General features: G+C 38.5%; 1 protein-coding gene and 1 non-coding gene across 4 annotated transcripts in view; one reads left to right on the forward strand and one right to left on the reverse strand.

Moving 5' to 3' along the window:
• The window catches only part of Myo10a (unconventional myosin 10A), a 121,477-nt gene that overhangs the window by 63,467 nt on the left and 44,083 nt on the right, over positions 1-13,927 (forward strand). The gene's annotated exons all lie outside the window — the stretch shown is intronic.
• LOC143361815 (5S ribosomal RNA) lies at positions 3,831-3,950 on the reverse strand. Its single transcript, XR_013083530.1, has one exon. It is a non-coding gene; the product is annotated as a 5S ribosomal RNA (ribosomal RNA).

A 13,927-nucleotide genomic window follows, 5' to 3' on the forward strand; every position in this document is an offset into this window, starting at 1 on the left:
ATTGATTGACTCGTCAATATTTTGACTCGTGCGCGAAACTGACGTGCGAAACGTCGGATTTTACCGTTAATTGAATACCGATTGTTGAGTCTCGCGTGTAAACATTCGAGATTTCGTAAGATCTTGCGCTGTTCTCGAACGAGGACTATCGACGTGTCAAGGAACGGTTCGCGATAAGAAGACTCGGGAATGGCCGAACGAAACTGTACGCAACAATAGCTTGTAATCTTGTCAGCTGCGACATGAATGGAATCCTGATTAATTATCACAAAAGCGGCTCGAGGATTTATCGACGAATGGATGATGAGCCGCGTTTTGAAGGCTCGGTTTAACCGTTATTTCGAAATTGCCTTCTTCGACCCCGATCCATTCTTCGCTAGCAAATATCTGGCACTGATCGAGGATGATAGCCTGCCTGGATTCACCACTGATTCTAATTTTAACCAAATTGGGCGCTTTATTCAGCCAAATTGACGATCTATTGTAATTTATGCTGGAGGTACAGCCTAATCTCCAAATCTTCTGCCGTGAAGTACTATGTCCACCGGATCTACGCATGGGGTTTATGCTGCGCGGTCTCGTAGACGCTTCATCATCATGAGTTCAGTCGATTCTGAGCCGTAGGATTTTTTATTAATTAATCAATAGACTGCGGATCTTTATGCAAAATAAAAAATGTTTGCATTGATTGATCAAGACACAGAAGCGAAACATAAAATTTTTTCCTCTTTTAATCTAGAAACCAAGACTCCGTAGTTTCGCGATAAGGTAGAGCGACCAAGTTACCGACAAAAATAGGCGAAAAATAGTGAACTTTATCGTGCTCTGCAAAAGTCACGTGACTACCCTTGGCTCTTAAGTCTTTTTAATATGTCCACTGCTTCAAATTGTGCTTACCCATTTTTGTCCTAAATGCATAAAATCCGCAGTCTATTAATTAGCGAATAAAAAGAGTCAGACCGGGAACCGAATAAACGGGGCACACCAATTTTGTTCGTCTCTATGGAAACGATTGACAAAGAATGTCCAATTATCAAAGCAGTGAAAGAAATCGGGGCAGCAAGGAATAATCTATCGTTAATTGCAGAAATTTTCAACGTCTGCAGAAATATGATTCCGCATCAACATCTCTCTACCGAGATGAAAAGAATCCTTCGACATTGAATATTAACTGATGCCACGATATTCGTGCGACACTCCAGCCTCGGAGCGGTGGGATCAGTCAATCGATCGGCCTGATCATTTTACTTGAGCGATCAATGGCGTAGCAAAAGCTCCCACAAACCGAGAAGAAAGAAAACTCAATAATCGTTACTTTCACGCGATAGGCGCCTCTAAAAATAGGGACTTTCGATCTCGGCAAAATTCCGGTCGCTTTCCATAGTTCCAATCGAACGCGGCAAGCATTATCTCCCAAGGTTTCATTACAAATAATTATCGCAATAACAACAAACATCCTTATTACACCTCGTAAAAACGAATACAACACAACGGCCGTAGGAGAGAATCGATTGTGATGCGGCTTGATGAGAATCGACGATGAAAAGAAGCGAATACAGCGAGTTACGTGTGAAGCGGCTGCTAAACAAAAAAGAATAACCTATACCTACTGTGCAAATACCAAAAAAAAGAAAGAAGAAAAAGTAAAAGTAAATTATGTGTTGTAAAGACCGGGTTCAGCGCAGCGGTATTTACGCTTGGTTTAATTGTGCGATATAATTGAGACGTATAATTAGAGAGGAAGTTTAACGATATCGGGGAGGATTAGGAAGTCAATGATTGCCTACAGGTGAATCCCCTTTTCAATATTGCCAAAGGTTTACGATCTATATTTAGGAAACTCGCGATAGCCTGTCGGAGGCACTCCTTATCGGCCCGGATCGAAAACTGTCTACGCTGATGATACGGTATGAAGAAAAAGAGGAAGAAGGAGGCATTGGCCAGCATATATGACCACTCACTGGAAACGCAATTTACACTAGGCGTTGCCCGAGGTTGCCTCGTTACGTTGCACGGGCTTCGTGCTGCTAGGATTTCCAAGTCGATCGTCGCTAATTGGTGCTGGCCGATCGCCTTGCGGTTCGTCCGTTCTTCTACCGAACAATCTCAGGTGCGCGAGACGCCCGGTTCCGTTTCTGTTCAGCCGTGACGGGAACGGATTGGCCACGTGCCGTCGCGAATTCCCAGTGACATATTTTTCGACGGTTTCGCCAGTTTTTCCTGGCCACTTTGGAGAGAAGAAACCAGGAATCGGAATACACAGTTATCTTTCGTTTTTTAAATAATTCTGTTCGGTCTCGTGTTTTCTCAGTAAAAAATTTGCTATGAATTTGCCACCAAAGTCTACAAATTCCGATCCATCTGCTTCCGGCATTAGGCTCGGTATTTCAGTGCAAAGTTTGCAGCCGAGATTCCATGCCAAATCGGGAGCAAATCGAAGCCAACCTTGGTTTCGTTGTAGAGGGCAGGTCGGTCGCACTAAGAGCGAACCTAACCTTATTCTGAGAGTAAAGTAGTTTCCCTCCTTGATTGTAGGGGGGAAAACGGAATTAAATGATTGAAAATGTGTGAAACTTAAAATTATATAATTTAGAAGTTTAAATGAAGTTCTATTATTCCTCCTACAACAAGTTTTACTCTGATTTTTCCCGATATGTACTCTTAGAGCAAGGATTTAGTGCGACCGACCTGCCCTCTATAACTAAGCCAAGGCTTGGCCCCAATTTGGAATGGAATTTTGCCTGCAAACTTTTCACTCAAATTCCGATCCATCTGTTCCCGCATTTGGCTAGGAATTTGTCGACAAGTTTTGGTGCCAAATTCATACAAAATAGGGACAAAATCCAAGCAAGGTTTGGTACCAAATGGACAAGCCTTTTGCTCGCAAACTACGTTACAAACATTGCGCAATATTTGCTCGAAACAGCATTTGGCTAACTGGGTTCTTACAGCTAGTCTCATAATTGATGGCACACGCTTCAACTGTATTTCATTTCAATTTGTTTACTGTTCCTCTAAAAGTATTACAAAACTGCTGTAAAGTCCATTCTTTGTGCAAAGTCGGAATTCCTCGAAGTAATTTGGAGAAGCTTAATTAGGTGGAAGTACCTATTAGTCTATTTTATGTTTCACGTAAAATTGTGTTCTCCATAAACGCATTAAATTTTGCATATAAAACAATTATCATATTTCATTATGGTGGCGTTCGAATAATCACCGTGCCAGAATATTTAACGGGATTACTAACAGTTTTTTAATGAACAGTTCTGAAGTTTACAACCACGATTATTATTGCTTTGAACAGTTCTTCGAGTTGTTTTAGTATTACTGTCCAGTTAACGCGGAACGCATTCGGATAATAAAAAGCAGGAGTCGCAGCGGAACGCGTGAGCTTTCTATGCAGACGGCTGTTCGTCAGGGTAAAAGGCGTTCGAAAGGTGCAAAACCGGTAACAAATTGTTGTTCGCCTCTTTTGTCACAAGTGACGACATCGTACACGAAGCTTGACGACACACACAATGGCCGACCTAACCGGAAGAAGTCGGCGTCTTCAGAGGTTTCAAGCGATGCCTCTAGATGCAAATCCCGCGGATCTCGCAAAATAATAGTCAATTACACTCCCATTCTCGTTTCTCAACTCTGCGATCCTCTCTAGTGGGAAAATCGCGAATTCAAACAATTTTCTCGCAAACTGGTCACGATTTTTCTGCGTACACTTCGTTTATATTAGGGTGGCCCATAAGTAATCAATTACTTTGAAATCTAAAACAAACTTTGTAGTAAATTCCGGTTTTTATTTCATAATTTATTATATAAATAAAAAAAAAGAGAGCCAACAGCACGTGGTGTTCCCAGGCGGTCACCCATCCAAGTACTGACCACGCTCAGCGCTGTTTAACTTCGATGATCGGACGAGAATCGGTTTACTGCAGCGCGATATGACCGTTGGCTGATTTTAACATATTCAAATGTGCAAGAAATTGTTCCCAATCCAAATTTTAACAAGACTAACAAATTCGATACTTCGATACATCTCCATAAACATCGTAAATTTTCTTTATTGTCACCGTTGCATTAAATCCCGCATGAAAATGAAAAAGTATGCAATGATGAATACGATCCTCGGAAGGTACGGACGGATAGAGTTGTAAAAAAAAGTATACTTTTCAGAATATTTTGAATACAGGTTGGTTTACCGAAATTCTTGGCTGTAAGGCTGAATAAGGCAATATATTATTATTATTATTATATTTTTAGAAGTATCGGAACCAGGAGGAAATTGGATGCTTTAATCATGCGTTAGCTGGACGCGCTGTTCCCCGATAGCTAAATAAATCTTATTAACGGAGGAACGTAAACGCGAATCTCCGTTCTGAATTGCAAATTCTCAATCTACCTTACGCCATTCATCACCAAAAGAAAGTTTCCGGCCAACTTGCCGCGAATAATTCGAACGCGATATCGTATAAGCGTTTTCACCGAGCACCTGTTTAACATCACCAGTGATTTCGTAATTTATCACGGACGTATCATCCTCGACGCGACCGTAATCAATTTTCTACGCCGGCGCCGAAAAAATAATGTCACGCGTAATGGATACCGATCCGATCTACCGCAAAACCCCTGATCAATTAAATCGGATGCAACCACCGTTCATAAATCACTGAATTAGACAGTTGCCTAGAAGGAGTATATATTCAAACGAATCCGCATAACTTACCGGTGGCTATTCTTCCTTAATAAATCATAGGTTCGTTTATTCAAAGTTCAAGAAAAATCGCAGACGACTCTCTAGAACCAGTTAGCAACTGATTGCGTTATTCTCCATATCATTGCAGTTATTACGGTCGTTAACATTATTCTTATGGCGATTAACAACCGAGTCCATATCTCTTCTTAACAAGTCGTTTCTTTTAATTTCATTCACAGATCTGGCAATAATATGTACACCTAATCGGAAATCGTGAAGTATGTCAAGTTCACTTGGTAGGATATTTCTTGGTGAGACATTTGAAAGGAATGTCAATAAAATTCGGTAGGAGCAAAAGAAGAATTTCCTTAAACCCACGCACTGAAGGATTAAAGTTATGCAAAAGCATGAAGGATGGAGAATGCAGGTAAAGCTCCTCGAGCTGCACAAGTAAATCTGGGAACTGCGATACGAACGCAACAAAGATCTCAAAGAGCAAAGTTTGCCGCAAACGGCGTGCCCGGTGAGTGTTTCTCCTCCAATAGAGCATCGTTTACGATTCCGAATACCGTTCCGCGATTTACGATGCAATTCGCTGCAGTATTATATACCAGTCGCATCTTTGCATTCCATTACGACTGGAGACAAAGGAAAAAGGAATTCCTGTCGCCGCGGCGACGAGGGAGAGAAACGTCGATTCGTTCTGTCGCGGTCGTAGCGCCGCACAGTGGTCCCAAATCGGCATTGGATAAAAATTCGAATACAGACTCCAAGACTCCGTAGATTCGCGATAAGGTAGAGTGACCACGTTACCGACAAAAATAGGCGAAAAATGATTTTACGCGCCGCAACTTTTCGTCCTTGTATGAGAATACTTTTCGCTGGGAAAGGGCTCGTTCGAAAGAGGAGGGTTCAATCTAGCTTCCCTAATAAGTTTAAAAAAGCCGGCCAGTCATAAGAGCCAAGACTCCGTAGATTTGCGATAAGGTAGAGTGACCACATTACCGACAACCAGTGTGTATCATCCTCGTGTCTCTTGTTCCGCGTGTGCGTTACGCGGGTTCGTAAACACTTCTCGCGAGCGCAGGTGCATCGGTGCAAGCGTCAGGAAAACTCCGATCTCACCTGGTTTCACCTGTCCGTAAAAAATCGTCTGTCGCACCGCGCCGGTATAATTACGCGACGAGGAAAGGCGCGATCGAACCGGTTGGGGTCCCCACAGAAGAAGAAAGTTTCTCTCTCTCTCTTTCGCTCTCTCTCTCTCTCTCTCTCCCGTTGGTTACTCAAACGCATCCAACAAGTGCATTGTTGCGCCGACGACGTTTGTCCTGCCGGCCGATTTCGTAACTTGAAATGTTTGTTGTTTCTGCAACAACACGCACGGTATTGAACAGCGCTCTTCGCTGTCAGCGACGACAATTCCAAATGGCCGACTGGATGATAATAATAATCATTCTCCGGTGCCGCTGCCGTTAGACTCGAAAGGGAACAGTAGGAGGAACGGTGTTTGTAAACGAAATTGCACAAGCTAGTGAGAAGAATTGTGGCATAAACAAACGTAATTGAACGTTTCTACAGGTTCGCTGTTAACTCTTTACCGTATGGTTTCCATCTTCTCAGCTGCAACAATTAAAGTGTTTTGTTCTCAGTAATTCCGTGGAAGAACACAAGTTTATATTTATTGTGTGCTCACATTTATTCTCATGCTTCAGTATTGACAACATAAGAACAGAATTTGATTTCTACTTAAAGGAAATTAATCTTACTCGTAAATTTTTTAATTTCATAATTTTTTAAAGTCTCTGATCCGTGGCTGAGGATTTTTTTAATAAACCTTTCAATAGCCATCGCAATTTCTATCGCGAACCAACAAGTTATAACCTCATATCGTCATCTAATAATTTTGTTTGGGATTGTTATGAAAAAAACAGATTTTTAAGCCTCCTTTTCGTAAATCGTATTAATACACTTCCGGTAGATACAGTGTTAGGTATAGAAAGTAATTTTTCAGTGGCTCTTGTTTCTTCCCAAAGGCGCAGACAATTTTCATTTTGCATAAAAATTCGCAGTTCAGTCGTGAGCCTAATTCATAAGACTTTTTCGGTAGAAAATTTTCGTTTTCCGCATCGAGCACCGGCGAGAGAGATCACGCGGAGTATGAAGCATGAATGAAGCGGATCAGGAAAGAGGACTCGGCATGAAACTCCAATTTCGTTTCTTTTGTCTTCTTTTTTTCTCGTTGTTTGCGGATCGGATGCACACGGTTGCATGCGCGGCAGGCTTCTCGGATATTCCCCGGACGAAGGAGCCGAAGCCACGCAGTTACGTTCAGACGCGCAGCTACTTAGGCTTCTTTCGAGCGATTCCGAGTTCAAGCAACTCGTGTTTACCGGAGGCAACACCTTCGTCTCTCTCTTGCACGCGGTACCAGCATGGAGGCCGGAAGCCGTTTGAATTGCTAATGGCCCTGGCAACGATCGCTATCTCCTTCTGACACCCGATGGCTGGCCTAAATTCTCCGCCCGGTGTCCTTCCCGGTCCCGATGACTCACAGTCGCCCTTCCTTGCTTGTAAACATAACTCGGGTATGTCTCCTGGACGATACACGACGCTGGCAAGACCCGTGTTGCTGACATATATCGAGGATTACACATTTCGTTCTTCCTCTAATAGTTTCAGGAATTTGAAAATAATATGCCGCCCTTTCTTGCTCGAATTTTTGGAACAAATCTGCGCGCGCTGCTCTCACTCCGGTTTCTACAATGCTTTTTTCTTACTTGCCTAACAGGAAACCTCATCAACACCTTTTTGACAAAGATTTTCTCAAATAACCTGTTTTTGTGCGGTACATAGCGACCGCATAAAAGAAACCGCACAGAAAAAAATATTCAGAAACTTCATAAATAGCTATAACAAATAATTGTTTACAACGTGTTAAAGAAAATTCTTTTTATGCGGTGGAGAGGGACCTCATAAGAAAAAATGTCAAAGACATTTACGAAATGGCGAGAAAGTGCTTTCCAAACAAAATAAATAATTAACACATGGAAACATTTTAAAACATTTCTCATTTTAAACATGGAGAAATTTTCAAAATGCACATAATTCAATACTACTCGTCGTAGTCCGAAATCTTGTTGTGATGAACTGGTTCAAAATCGCTTTCGTCGCTTAAAGATATTAGTATTGATCTATTTTTTGTTAACATGAAGTCAGTGATCAGTTTTTGCGACGACGGTTCAAACTCCTTTCGGAATTGTTATCTGTTTTAAGAAAACGCTTTTCCAATTGTTGCAAAGCTGGATCCCTGCTGGAGATCCCTATTACAAGGGTGTTACAGTGAATTCCCGATACAAGTCACTGCGAGCCTCCCGTTTAAAGGTCACTGGGACTACCCATATCACCACGGATAGTGACTTTTACGTTTCCAGCGTGCATTGTGTATTTCAAGTGCAACGTTCGGCGACAACCACAGATTTCGTCTAAATGTCACTCGCCTGAACCGCGCAGGTGACTTATATCGGGAATTCACTGTATAATGCCAACACAAATGCCAAAACAAATCGCACAAAAAGAAAAATTCGCATAGAAAAGGACCGCACAAAAACAGGTTTGAATGTATTGAAAATAGTTCTCTTGGAAAACCAGATCACACATTAAAACCTCATACAGTCTCATAATTGACGGCACATACTTCAAATCGGAATAAGTTCCTTAACAATAAGTTTACGGGGCACTAAATATATCTATTCTCCGCTACTTCATAAAAATAACGAAAATGTATCTACGCAAATTTTTTTAGCCATTTCTTTTACAATATTTACCAGAAAAAATAAATTTGTTGAATAATTTCTCATTCATGCATCTTTCCAATTTCGATAATTATGAATTAAAAATACTAGAACCCGTCATTTTGGCGGGTCCCGTAAACCTAGTGTTAAAATAAAAATCAAATAAATAAAGTGAAATCAAATAAAATCAAATAAACTAGGAAATAAATTCCTAAAAATTATCCACGCAAACAGATGAACAACAGCGATGTCTGAGCACGTATAACCAACAGAATTCTGTTATCAGATTTGAAGAACTATTTTGATTGTACTTTCAATGAAAATAATTTGTGAAAATCTAGGTGTAAGTAGGTTATAAAAGCAATCGCTATTGTGCATCTTGACTTTCCAGTTCCGAGTTCATTAAATGATTTGCTTTTATTCCGCGGAATTTTGATGGGCGCTAGATCGGCAGTCCATTAACATTTCTATCCTTAATGGAATTTTATGCTCGTGAATTTAACTAATTAAGTTCGAGCTGTGAATGTGAAGATAACGCTACCCAACAATTTGGTCGATATTTTTAGTGCTAGTCATTAACATTCCTACACCAGAAAGTAATACAGACTACTTCCAAAAATTTTCTCTCATTAAGTTTAATTTTTTAATAAAACCCTGAAAATCAAAATGATTTAAAAAATACTTTCATTATTATATTCTCTCAAGTCGTGTTAAAGTTCTGCTATGACTATTTTGTCTTAAATGTGGACTTCCAATTAACATAAAATTATTTTTGTAGCAGATTATTAACCGTAAATTTTATGAGCACGATTTTTAAAAAAATCGCAGGAGTATTTACTGCACAGTTTGGTTATTATTTATTTTTTCAGTAATGTTATTTATTTTTTGCGTAATGTAACAACATTTTCGGATCCGCGTTTTGTATAACCGAAAAGGAAATCGCTGTCGCCCGAGGTGTTAAATGAGCCGCTGATTGCAAGGAATAAATGCAGTTTTTTTGCACTCATCAATTAACTTGATTGCATCTGTTACCGGCTCGGACGAGCGTTGCGCAATTCAGGAAGCATATTTTGTATACGATACTCTATTATTAGACAGTAGGACGCTCTATATAGCGTTAAATGAACCATTAATAACCCGCAACTGCATGTTCAACAACCGATATTCCGCGCAGTGCAGGTAACTCTTTTCCCGTGAGGTGGAGTGCATCCGAATTAACGAACCTTCGTTACCTAAAATCATAATGCAAATTAGAAACCGTAACAACGAGACGGGCAATTGCGGTATTGTTTTAACGCAGAACTGAATATCGTAATTTTTTCTTGCAAACACACCGTCTCGCAGGAAATTTGGAAATACGGACGGGTTCAGAGATTAAACCGTGCAATGGTTCATAAAATTCCAAAGCACAAAAAAAATGGAATTCTTTAGATCTACGGGGTTTGACAGGAGATTGAAAAACTGATAAATCAGTAGGCGAGGAATGCTCAAGGACAAAAAGTTGTCAGCTCAAGAACGCGGGGAATCAGGAAGTCAGGAATGCAGAGGTGTGGAGATGCAGAATTTCAATTACAATTTACAATTACCTTCTTTGCAGGATCTACTATAACATTACTTTGTAACTTCTGGTATTCAAGGTGCGAAAGAAGCTTGACAATAAATTCGACGTAGTCAACATCGCTGTCAATACCATAGCTAAAAACAGTGGGAGACGAGAAGTTAAAGTGCACGTTCTACTATGACTACAGGCACTCCCATAATTGATGGCACACAATTTAAATCAGGATAACCTTTTTATGCACCAAACGACTACAGTTTTTTTGCCAAGATAGACGTATTAGTCTACTCTAGCTGATATGCAACGAGAAATTTGGAAAAATTGTGTTTAGTCTGAATAACGAAAATAACAAAGTTGCTTTTTACAATTTTTTGGGGCTTGTAATGAAAATTTTAGAGATGTGCTTTGTAAATTATAAGTTATATGTTTCAAATTCCTTTTTTCTCAAAAAATTGTATGCCACATTGGAAGTGTTCCTCAGATTGGATGAATGTTATCAACATTTGAAAAACCATCTAACGCTAAATTCATAGAAGATTCCCAATTTTATATTTATAGTAAATATGAAATTCATACGAAATAAAAAAAGAAATAAATATACAATTAAATGAATATAAAAGTGAATATTAAGTAAAATAAAATGGCTAAAATAAAGTTGTTATTAAGTAAGTATAAAGTCCCCAATTTTATATTTATAGTAAAAATAAAATTCCCAATTTCAAAATAAAAATTAGTAAATATAAAATTCTCAATTTTGAAATAAAAATTAGTAAATATAAAATCCCCAATTTTAAAATAAAAATTAGTAAATATAAAATTCGCAATGTTATATTTATAGTAAATATAAAATTCATACAAAATAAAAAGAGAAATAAATATAAAATTAACTGAAGATAAAAGTGAATATTAAGTAAAATAAAATTGCTAAAATAAAGTTGTTATTAAGTAAATATAAAATTCCCAATTTTAAAATAAAAATTAGTAAATATAAAATCACCAATTTCAAAATAAAAATTAGTAAATATAAAATTCCCAATTTCAAAATAAAAATTCGTAAATATAAAATCCCCAATTCTATATTTTCTTTTGTCGGTCGGAGTAAGTCGCGTTTAATACCGTAGCCACGAGCAACGAAACATCAGATAAGTTTCCGACAAGGCGTCTTGCCATCTAGGAAATGCAAGTATTTGGCATCCGCGTGTCATGTCGACGGGACATGGACGCGTAACGCGCCGGGGAAAAGGGAGTTGCGAAAGAGAGAACGTCAGAAATGGAAAATGTGACTCCGGATCGCGAAACAGGGGAGAGTTTTCTAAGAGCCGACTGGTATTTCTAGTCACGACATGCGCCTTTTACAGTGCACAATCATGTCGGTGGAAAAGATTTCGCCTGGATCGCGTTCTTTTCGCCGCGTTGGCATCTAGCCTACCGTAGAAGAAGAAAAAAAAGAAGGTTCGGAGACAAACGGAACTGGTTAGGAAAATGTTTTGCGGGGAAAAACTGCGGTCGAGAAAGTGTTGAAATTGCTTCGCCAAGAACTGAAATCAAATTGCATCCAGTTTATCCGCCGAGAGTCCCTCCCGTGGCGGTTTATTCTACGAAGGATTTCTCTGGTTGTCGGATTCCACTTACCATGCTGATTATTGCACAATTCCCGAGCCTAATTTTTTCCGAAAAATTCGGCAAAGTTTACGCAGGCTCTTTGTATGTGCTCTCCAAAGTACTCCATTTTTTCTGGTTATAGTGTCGCTTCTTAGACACTTTATTCATTGATTAGAAGACTGCAGATTTTATGCATTTATAATGGGTAGGTGTAATTTAAAACAGTGAAAACATTATAAGAATTAAAAAATACTGTTACATTATTTTCGACCTATTAAATATATCAAGAAAGAAAATAAATTTCTATTTTACTCGAGTTTTTTGAAACTGAAAGAGAATATTTGTATGTTGCATAAAGATTCGCTTTATGCGAATTATTTTTGTACAATAATGTAGAATAGTGATTTTTAGTGGACCACTAAACCTAGTGTTAAAAATATTTAAAAAACTTTACTTTACCTTACTTTTCTTTTAAATAGACAGTCTATTGATTAGTAATTTTGATCAGTCGGAAATAATATATCTATATTTTTTAAATATTTTTAACACTAGGTTTCGTGGTTCACTAAAAAATACTATTCTACATTATTTTATAAAAGTAACAATAATTTTATCGAAACTTTTAGCTATTCCTTTTTACAATATATACCCAAAGAAATAAATTTGTTGAATAATTTCTCATGGATGCATCTCTACAATCTCGGTAATTGTAAATTAAAAATATTAGAACCCGTCATCTTCCATATTTATAAAATCCGCATTTTACTTGTAACACATTTTATCTAAAATCGAGTACGAATTAACTTCTTAATAAGCACACTTCGTGTTATTAAATTTAATTGGTTAGCTAATTTACTTCAGAGATAGCAAAATTTATCCAATCTGCAAAATCACACATCATTTATCGGCAGTTTCTGCGCTTTCTAAATTTGCAATTTCATAGACTACACTTCAAAGAATCGGCATAAATCAAATTTTATATTCCTTTCGAAAGGAAGCCGGTTGAAAGCATTCCCGATTCTAAATTAGTATCTTCATTTCACTATGTTGCAATACGTAACAGTATTAACCATCGCGTGTTTAATTCGCAATGATAAACTAAAAGTGTTCTACGCGCACACAGAATTTCCATAGAATAGCAGACTCATTTTTAACCTGTGCAAACAGTGTTGAGGAATCTTAATTGCCCTCTCACATGATGGCTGCTAATTAAACATGCTTTTAATTGAACCGCTGTTAGAACGTTAAAGCGCAATCCGAACAGGTTCGAAGAGAGCAACGTCGAACAGAGTTTCGGATTCGCTGTGCGTAAATTATCCGGAGGACGGCGTAATATAATTAACGAGCTTTTTGTCCCGTCGCGATTGCTAAATCATCAATGATTTCATCGGGCCCAAGCAGAGAAAGATCGAGGTCGTAGGTTCGGCCACGTAGAAACGTGGGAACCCGTTTCTTGGAAGTTCGTGTGCGGATCTTCGTTACTTCCGGCGGAAAGGGGCGACAACGGTTCGCGTTCCAGTAAAAATTTTGGTCTCTGTTAGCCGCTGATTACATCTCTCGCGTTCCATAAACACCCGAGACGTCCTCTCCTTTTAATTACAGAGCTGTTACAGTGACCACGAAAATTGCGCGACCAAAGACACCCGTGGATTACAATAATTGTCACGAAGTGCTGCATTTACTTTAAGATTTATTTGATCATTCGAACGCTCGAAGTTACGTCTCACTTGTACATTTAATGCACAAGACACGACTCTGCTATTAAATATCCAGATAAATAATTTTGGTGCACGTGTTTAATTCTTTAACACTAAACCCACCACGGTCAAAATGGCCGGTTTTCTACTCCACAATTATTGAAATTGTGCTTCAATAATTGATTTCATAGGAAATTACTGAATTCACTTCTTTATTTTCATAGGAAATTACTGAATTCACTTTTTTATTTAATAAAATTTTATAATAAAAATTTTTATTAATCTTTATTCATTTTTTATAATAAAAATCGTACAATGTTTAAGTAAATTCAATCTTCTCCCTTCTATAAGACGTTCCATTTTAATATGTTTCTGGGAGGATTTCCAAACTGCATTTCCAAATATAACCATATTCTTTAATAATAAAATTTAATAATAGTTGTTTACAGTGGCCAAAGAGCAGGGAAGTAAAAATTCAATAAACTTTGGCTGGAGCGTTTAATGAAATGGGGTTCGGAAAGTATGCGTTTGCAGGGGCAACGTTTACTTTGACCACAACTCTCGGAAACAATGGGGAACGAAGCTATAC

This window comes from Halictus rubicundus, chromosome 1 (assembly GCF_050948215.1).
Source record: "Halictus rubicundus isolate RS-2024b chromosome 1, iyHalRubi1_principal, whole genome shotgun sequence".
NCBI lineage: Eukaryota > Metazoa > Arthropoda > Insecta > Hymenoptera > Halictidae > Halictus > Halictus rubicundus.